This window comes from Leucoraja erinacea, chromosome 23 (genome assembly GCF_028641065.1).
Source record: "Leucoraja erinacea ecotype New England chromosome 23, Leri_hhj_1, whole genome shotgun sequence".
In the NCBI taxonomy this organism is placed as follows: domain Eukaryota; kingdom Metazoa; phylum Chordata; class Chondrichthyes; order Rajiformes; family Rajidae; genus Leucoraja; species Leucoraja erinaceus.
In genome coordinates, this window is record NC_073399.1 from 19,534,144 (window position 1) to 19,544,319 (window position 10,176).

Here is a 10,176-nt window from a genome sequence, read left to right on the forward strand (position 1 = left end):
CCAGGTTGGGGAGTTGCCTGGGCGTTATCTCTTGGGGTCAGTGTGGGGGTAGGGTGTAGAGAGTAATGTCAATGCTATGGGGAGATGTGAGACTCTGATATTGTGTCTCTGCCAGGTGCGAGGAGCAATGAGTGCTGTGTTCCAGGCCACAGGGTGAAGGTGTGACTGACTGGGGGTGTTGTGTGTGCGCATGCTCACACCTGTGTGTGTGTGTGTCTAGCAAGTGCAGGGTGAGACTAGTGGTATGTCCCAGGCCAGAGGTTCGGTTACTGTGAGCTGGAGGAGGGATTTGACAGTGCCACCGATAGGTGAGCAGTGACTGACTGACTGACACCAGGCCTATCCTGGGCAGTGTGTGTTTGCTCTTACTGATCCTTAAATGTTTTAATCACCACAAACACCGCAAAAATATCCAGGCGAAATAATAGTTTACAGGAAGTGCATGAAGTGTAAAGGGAGGATCAGCTCCCACTTGTGTCAACATTCCATTAGGACTTCTCAGTACATGCCCGTAATGTTTTTATCTTTGTATTTGGATTCTTGAATCTTAATGAGTCACCATTGCCATTCTTTCACAATTTAGCATGTTCAGGTTGAACACCAATTTTCCACCACTCTAGGTTCCAGAGCCTTTCTGGATTATCTGTTTTTCCGTACCAGCAGAGGCGCGTGATATTGAAATGACAATACACCCCGGCCTCGCTATTGACACCCCTCCTGTCTCTCTAAAGCACCATGGAGTGCCAGAAACGTAAAATAAATATAAAATGTAAACTGAATGCGAATGACCAGCCAACCCAACCCGGCTCCCACCATCTCCCCAGCTGTTTAGAGCCCCAGCTACTGACCCTACTTCTGACTCGCCCGATGCCCCTCTCATCTGCTGCTGTTTCTTGCTGTCGGCAGTGGCTTTATCAGCTCCTCGCTTGACCACCACTGCCTGCATCCCCCCTCGCTCTGTCCAGTCGGCCACTTCCCCCACCCCGTTCCGCCCCCTGCTACCCCCACCGCTGCCACCTTATCCTTCTCCCTCGGAGTTACCGACATACTCCATCTTGGAAGAGACAGCAGGTGAGAGGGGAGGGAGCCTCACAGTAACCACACCTAGTTTTAAAGTGAAACGTCACAAACTACTCATGTAACCTGGCTGACTGAATCAGAGGAAGGGTCCTGATGTCACCTATCCATGTTCTCTCGAGATCCTGACCCACTAAATTCCTCCAGCACTTTGTGTCCTTTTGTCTATTAATTGTCATCTGCAATCATCGGCAATAATGGACACCACTCCCTCCGCTGTGGTCCGTTGACCTTAGCGGACTGAGTTAGATCATATTCTCTGACCACCAGTCCTCCTGACAGTATTGTCTTGCACCTGGGTTTTTGAACTACCAACTCTCTCCAAAGCCCTTGGCAGCACACAACAATTTATACTCCCGACTCGTCCTGTTTGCCAGTCTGTGTTGAAGGGGGCATTTTTGCTAATCCTGCAGGTAGACTGCCTGGCCTTGTGCAGTATCCACGCTTCCCCCAGTCTGCGCTGCCAATATATCTGTAGGGCTGCTTCATGTCTGGCCTTGGGGCATCATAGATGTGATAATCACTGTTTCTTTGCTGAAGGGTGTTGCTGCTGGCTGCCACCTGGTTCTAGGCCTGGTATTGCACCCAGTCACCATTAGGCTGTCAAAGATAAGTGACATGAGTGAGGAGATAGTGACTCGCTGTGGCGACAACCCATTACTACAGCCAGTTACCTTCCATCAGTCTGAAGAAGGGACTCGACCCGAAACGTCATCCATTCCTTCTCTCCAGAGATGCTGCCTGTCCCACTGTTACTCCAGCATTTTGTGTCCACTTTCCATCATTAACTATCGGATGAAGCTGCATTGTAATGTTTGACACTGCTGCACTTTATTGAAATGTACCCTTTCGTATGTCACAGTTCTGCAGTTCAAATATGGTTGGCAAATTATTCAGAAAATTACCACAATTTTCTGCTTTCACACAGGGCTATTGGCTGCACCTTCATTGAATGATCACTTCTAGGTCACAGAATGGGTCTTGATAATATTCAATGTTTTCACAGGCACTGTCCAGTATGATGTGGCAGAATTTGATTTGATAAACCCTTCAAGCTTATGCCAGTGAAACCAAACAAAATGATGAAAATGTTCATTCTGTTCATGAGTTTTTTATCCAGCCATTTACACAAAGTGGAGGAACTCACAGGTCAGGCAGTAGGTGGGGACGGAATGGATAGGTGACGCTTTGATTTGGGACCTTTCTTCATGTTAATAGAAACAGTTTTAGACAGCTTTTTGGCTCCAGGTGTGATATCACCAACTTCGTGTACAGTTGTAACATGACTGATAATGGCAAACAGGCCAATTGGCTTCTTCACCACCCTGTCTACTTGTGTAATCCTTTTTCTGGGAACTATATACATGTACCCTTTTGTCATCTGTTCTACAACCATTTCCAGGGCCCTGCCATTTATTGTGATGTCCTGTCATGGTTTAACTTAGCGCAACACTTTGCACTTGTCTGAGTTAAATTCCATCTGCCCACTTTCCAAGAGTTTCTAGATCCTATTGTAATCCTAGATACCCATCACTGATCACTAAACCATCAATATTCGTGTCATCTTCAAACTTATTAATCATGCTGACTAAATTCTCATCCAAATCTTTAATGTGACAAACAGCGGAGGACTCAGCACTGATCCCTACAGTACGTCACTGGTCACTGGCCTCCAATATGCAAAACAACCTTCCACTATTGCCCTCTGGCTCCTATTACCGTCTATTTTGTATCCATTTACCTAGCCACTCTAGATTCCACGTGGTCTGCCCTTCCAAATCAGCTGGCCTTGCGGGACCTTGTCAAAGGCTTTATTAAAGTTTATAAATGTAGATTACTTTTACCCCCTGAACTCTTTATTCCTCAAGATCACCTCTTTAAAACATTCTCTAATAGTGGGAGTTTGGGGTGATTGATATCATTGCTTCCAGGGTGGCCATTAGACTTTCCACTTAGTCCAGGTTCATCCATTCCCCTGCCCATCTCTACCAAACTGAAACGTCGAAACAAGGCGGACCATGTGATGGTTGCAATCTCCCACCCTGTTGCTTTATTGATTAAGGAGAATGTAACAGTGGTCCGAGATGACATTACTGATGCTTCCTCCCGTGAGGCTATATGGGTGGAACGAGGAAATAAAAAGGATGATCACTTTGTTGGGAGTGTACTATAGGCCCCCAAATAATCAACTGGAATTTGAGCAGCACATTTGGAAAGTGGTGCAATCATTGGACAAAGTCAGCATGGATTTACGAAAGGTAAATCATGTCTGACGAATCTTATAGAATTTTTCGAGGATGTAACTAGTAGCGTGGATAGGGGAGAACCAGTGGATGTGGTGTATCTGGACTTCCAGAAGGCTTTCGACAAGGTCCCACATAAGAGATTAGTATACAAACTTAAAGCACACGGCATTGGGGGTTCAGTATTGATGTAGATAGAGAACTGGCTGGCAAACAGGAAACAAAGAGTAGGAGTAAACGGGTCCTTTTCACAATGGTGGGTAGTGACTAGTGGGGTACCTATAGGCTCTGTGCTGGGACCCCAGCTATTTACACTATATATTAATGATCTGGATGAGGGAATTGAAGACAATATCTCCAAATTGCGGATGACACTAAGCTGGGGGGCAGTGTTAGCTGTGAAGAGGATGCTAGGAGACTGCAAGGTGACTTGGATAGGCTGGGTAAGTGGGCAAATGTTTGGCAGATGCAGTATAATGTGGATAAATGTGAGGTTATCCATTTTGGTGGCAAAAACAGGAAAGCAGACTATTATCTAAATGGTTGCCGATTAGGAAAAGGGGCGATGCAGTGAGACCTGGGTGTCATGGTACACCAGTCATTGAAAGTAGGCATGCAGGTGCAGCAGGCAGTGAAGAAAGCGAATGGTATGTTAGCTTTCATAGCAAAAGGATTTGAGTATAGGAGCAGGGAGGTTCTACTGCAGTTGTACAGGGTCTTGGTGAGACCACACCTGGAGTATTGCGTACAGTTTTGGTCTCCAAATCTGAGGACGGACATTATTGCCATAGAGGGAATGCAGAGAAGGTTCACCAGACTGATTCCTGGGATGTCAGGACTGTCTTATGAAGAAAGACTGGATAGACTTGGTTTATACTCTCTAGAATTTAGGAGATTGAGAGGGGATCTTATAGTAACTTACAAAATTCTTAAGGGGTTGGACAGGCTAGATGCAGGAAGATTGTTTATTCCTCAAGATTGTTCCCGATGTTGGGGAAGTCCAGGACAAGGGGTCACAGCTTAAGGATAAGGGGGAAATCCTTTAAAACCGAGATGAGAAAAACTTTTTTCACACAGAGTGGTGAATCTCTGGAACTCTCTGCCACAGAAGGTAGTTGAGGCCAGTTCATTGGCTATATTTAAGAGGGAGTTAGATGTGGCTAAAGGGATCAGAGGGCATGGAGAGAAGGCAGGTACGGGATACTGAGTTGGATGATCATATTGAATGGCGGTGCAGGCTCGAAGGGCCAAATGGCCTACTCCTGCACCTAATTTCTATGTTTCTATGAATTAAAAGAACAAATAAGTCAGGAGATTGCTGGCAGCTTAAGACTAATACATTTATCATAGAAGGAGATTGTAACCTTCCCAATATAGACTGGGACTGCCATAGCATCAATATTTGACAAGATGGAATTTGTCAGATGCATTTGGGAGAGTTTCCTTTTTGGCAATATGTAGAGCATCCTATAAGGGAGAAGGCAAAGCTTGACCTATTTGTGGCAAGCCTTTTGTCTCCAGCGACCAGTTCTATTAGCTTTGAAATAGTTATAGATAAGGAAAGGGCGGGCCCACAAGTTAAGGTTGTGAATTAAGGCAAGGCCAATTTTGATGATATTGGACAGAAACTTGCTAAAGTTGATTGGAGTAGGATGGTTGTGGCCAAAGGGACGCATGGAAATGGGATGCTTTAAAAAGAGTGATGGTGAGAGTTCATGGCATGCATATTCCAGTCGGAGTAAATAATCCTGGATGAGTGCAATTGAGGCTCTGGTTAGGAAAAAGGAGGCATGGGCCAAGTATAGGCAGTTGGGTCAAGTGTATCCCTGGAATTGTTTAGGGGCTGGGGAGCATTCTTAAGGAGGAAATCAGGAGGGAAAAAGAGGAAAGAAAATAGATTTAGCAGATAGCATTAAGGAGAACCAAAATAGATTTTCCAAGTCCATTAGCGGAAAGTAACAAAAAAGAATAGGATCCCTCAGAAACCAAAGTGACCAGAGACCCAAGTTCAATCCCGACTACAGTTTGTACATTTGCCGTGACCACGTGGATTCACCCTGGGTTCTTCGAATTCCCCCCACACCAAAGATGTACAGGTTAATTGACTTTGGTGGGAAAAAGTTATTTCTCCTCGTGTGTAGGATAGTGCTAGTGCACGAGGATCGCTGGTTGGCTCGGCCGAAGGGCCCGCTTCCACGCTGTATCTCTAAACTACCCATTTAAACAGATGTCAGAGGCATGATTAGCAGTATGTCAATGACATTAAATGATAATGAGGAAGCTGGTCGCACTTTACAGAATGACATTGGTCAGTTGATATGACAGTCAGAACAACGGCAGATGAAAGTTAATCCTGATATGTGCAAGGTGATGCATTTTTGGAGGATATGGTTAGAGCAAACACCGAGCATTGCAGAGCAGATACATCAGTGTACAAGTTCAAGGATTCCTGAAGGTGGCAGCACAGGTCAATAATCACCAGTTGGTAGCTCATCCTTATTGTAGACTAGACCAAGTGCAGACCCGTTGGGTCTGCTCCCCCAATGGTGTGATTCCCCCAACCCAATATTCCACCATGCACCCGTCTCCTCCAATGGAACTGAAGCCGTTGCCAAATGTAAGTTTCCAGCACTCCCCTGCCTCCCTCAATTGCACCTCCCCTGCCTGCTGCAGCAGTGAAAAGTTCAATGTTCCTGTCTTGCAACTTTGTTTCGAAGTGTGCTGGAAGCTGACAGGAAGGAGCAGCGAATCAAAAGGAAGAAAGGCAGCCAGCAGCCGGACGGCAGGCGGCAGCCACAGACTTTTATATATATACTAGACCAAGTGCAGACCCGTTGGGTCTGCTCCCCCAATGGTGTGATCCCCCAACCCAATATTCCACCATGCACCCGTCTCCTCCAATGGAACTGAAGCTGTTCTCAAAAGTAAGATTCCAGCACTGCCCTGCCTCATTAAAAAAAAATCCCTGCCTGCTGCAGCAGTGAAAAGTTCAGTGTTCCTGTCTTGTAACTTTGTTTCGAAGTGTGTTGGAAGCTGATAGGAAGGAGCAGCCGTCAACAAATCAAAAGGCAGGAAGGGATCCGTACTGCAGGCGGACGTCGGAGGGATTTGAGTTTTATATATTAACTAGACCAAGTGCAGACCCGTTGGGTCTGTTTCCCCAACAGCGTTTGCGGGGGAGGGGGGCGTGAGGTGTGAAGAGGGGAGGGAGGAGGAGGAAACGGGATAGATTTGGGAGGGAAAGGAGAGCGCGGTAGGGGGGTGAGAGATGGGGAGAGAGATGTGGGGGGGGGGGGGGGATGGGGAGGAGGAGGGAGGGATGGGGAGAGGTGTGGGGGGGAAAAGAGTCGGGAGGGGGAGGGGAAGGGGGAGAGAAGTGGAAGAGTGGGGAGGGAGGTGGAGAGGGGTAGCGGGAGTGATGGAAGAGGGACAGAGGGGTAGGGGAGAGAGGTAAGGGGGGTAGGGTAGATAGGGAAGGGGGTGGGGGAGAGAGGGGATGGGAGAGGGGGAGGAGAGAAAGTGGGAGAGAAGTGAAAGAGTGGGAGAGAATTGAAAGAGTGGGGAGGGAGGGAGGGGTAGAAGAGCGACGGGGGGAGTGGTGGAGAGGGACAGAGGGGTAGGGGATGGGGTGGGGGAGAGAGGGGAAGGGAGGGGGAAGAGAGGGGTGGGGGGGGGGCGAGGCGTGGGGTAAGGGAGATAGAAGTGGAAGAGTGGGGGGAGAGGGGTAGGGGGGGAGTGGTGAAAGAGGGACAGAGGGGTAGGGGGAAGGGGTGGCGGTAGCGAGGGAAGGGGGGGGGGGAGAGCGAGAGGGGTGGGGGAGGGAGGGGGGTGGGGAGAGGGAAACATAGAAATTAAGTGCAGGAGTAAGCCATTCGGACCTTTGAGCCTGCACCATCATTCAATATGATCATGGCTGATCATCCAACTCAGTATCCTGTACCTGCCTTCTCTCCATACCCCCTGATCCCTTTAGCCACACGGGCCACATCTAACTCCCTCTTAAATATAGCCAATGAACTGGCATCAACTACCTTCCATGGCACAGAATTCCAGGGATTCACCATTCCCTGTGTGAAAAATGTTTTCCTCATCTCGGTCCTAAAAGATTTCCCCCTTATCCTTAAACTGTGATCCCTTGTTCTGGACTTCCCCAACATCGGGAACAATCTTCCTGCATCTAGCCTGTCCAACCCCTTAAGAATTTTCTATAAGATCCCCCCTCAATCTTCTAAATTCTAGCGTGTACAAGCCGAGTCTATCCAGTCTTTCTTCATATGAAAGTCCTGACATCCCAGGAATCAGTCTGGAAAACCTTCTCTGTACTCCCGACATTTTTCCTGTTTTCTCTAATTTAATAAAAATGTGCAAGTCTTCTTCATATCGAGTTTCAGGGGTGATTTATATAAATATTTTGAAACAATATGTGACAATTTCATGTAGTTTGGTGACTTGGGTCACGAAACTGCTGAATAAAGCTCCTCGGCCCACAGCCTATTCTCTGTACTCCCAATATGGCAACAATGTATTTGAACATTGGGCATTGTGACATCACACGATCGAACATTCACCGGGGCTGTGGCTCCTGCAAAGGCATATGTAAATGAATCCATTCCGATTGGCTGCGGCTGGTGCTGCTTCTGTGGGTGAGAATCCAGTTTCTTTTTGAAATATTGAGGTGGTGGGGGGGGGGGGGGTGAAGGATTTGATTAAAAAAGTGTACCTAAACACGACGAAATGGAATGAGGAGCGGATACTTAGAAAGAAAAGCGAAATCTCTACCGAAATGGAAAAGACGTCGGCGATTCTTCGTCCGGTTTCGGAGTTGCGGAGAATCAAAGGAAGAAACGCGGCCGGAAAGCCGTACATGCAAATGGATCCATTCCGATTGGACGTCCGCGAGCATCGGGCATTGTGACATCGCACGGCGGGAACGAATCGAAAGGCAGGAAGGGATCCGTACTGCAGGCAGGCAGACGGATTTGAGTTTTATATAATAGATAGATAGATAGATGGGTAGTAAGGATACTGTCCTCATAACTGCTGCAGATCATGGCAACACCCTGTGGCCAACCTCAGTGAGCTACAAGTTCTAGCAACTGGGTTTGGATTGCCCTTTGTTACAAATTATGCTAGTATCCTCCGTCCAGATCTTTGATCCTCAAGTCCAATATAAACAGGTTTAAGAGTCAATAAGTCATATTGCAGCTTTATAAAACTTGGGTTAGATTGCATTTGCAGTATTGTGTACAGGTTTGCTCACCCCATTACAAGGTGGATGTGGAGGTTTCGGAGAGGGTGCAGAAGAGGTTTATCAGAATGTTGCCTGGATTAGAGGGGATTAGGTACAAGAGGCTTTACAAATTTGAATCATCTCTGAAGCAGCAGAACAAAAGTTTAAAACCTGTATTGCAGCTCACAACTCGGGAACCTGGATACAAGGTTCAAGTGAACAATCAATCACTCAGCTTCATCCTGTTATCTCACATCCATTGTAGTTACCTCCAGTGATTCCATATAACCATATAACAATTACAGCACGGAAACAGGCCATCTCGGCCCTACAAGTCCGTGCCGAACAACTTTTTTCCCTTAGTCCCATCTGCCTGCACTCATACCATAACCCTCCATTCCCTTCTCATTCATATGCCTATCCAATTTATTTTTAAATGATACCAATGAACCTGCCGACACCACTTCCACTGGAAGCTCATTCCACACCGCTACCACTCTCTGAGTAAAGAAGTTCCCCCTCATGTTACCCCTAAACTTCTGTCCCTTAATTCTGAAGTCATGTCCTCTTGTTTGAATCTTCCCCATTCTCAAAGGGAAAAGCTTGTCCACATCAACTCTGTCTATCCCTCTCATCATTTTAAAGACCTCTATCAGGTCCCCCCTTAACCTTCTGCGCTCCAGAGAATAAAGACCTAACTTATTCAACCTATCTCTGTAACTTAGTTGTTGAAACCCAGGCAACATTCTAGTAAATCTCCTCTGTACTCTCTCTATTTTGTTGACATCCTTCCTATAATTGGGCGACCAAAATTGCACACCATACTCCAGATTTGGTCTCACCAATGCCTTGTACAATTTTAACATTACATCCCAGCTTCTATACTCAATGCTCTGATTTATAAAGGCTAGCATACCAAAAGCTTTCTTTACCACCCTATCCATATGAGATTCCACCTTCAAGGAACTATGCACGGTTATTCCCAGATCCCTCTGTTCAACTATATTCTTCAATTCCCTACCATTTACCATGTATGTCCTATTTTGATTTGTCCTGCCAAGGTGTAGCACCTCACATTTATCAGCATTAAACTCCATCTGCCATCTTTCAGCCCATTTTTCCAAATGGCCTAAATCACTTTGTAGACTTTGGAAATCCTCTTCATTATCCATAACACCCCCTATCTTGGTATCATCTGCATACTTACTAATCCAATTTACCACCCCTTCATCCAGATCATTGATGTACATGACAAACAACAAAGGACCCAACACAGATCCCTGAGGCACCCCACTAGTCACCTGCCTCCAACCCGATAAACAACCATCCACCATTACCCTCTGGCTTCTCCCATTCAGCCACTGTTGAATCCATCTTGCTATTCCTGCATTTATACCCAACAGTTTAACCTTCTTAACCAACCTTCCATGAGGAACCTTGTCAAAGGCCTTACTAAAGTCCATATAGACAACATCCACTGCTTTACCCTTGTCAATTTCCCTAGTAACCTCTTCAAAAAATTCAAGAAGATTAGTCAAACACGACCTTCCAGGCACAAATCCATGTTGACTGTTCCTAATCAGACCCTGTTTATCCAGATGCTTATATATATTATCTCTAAGTATC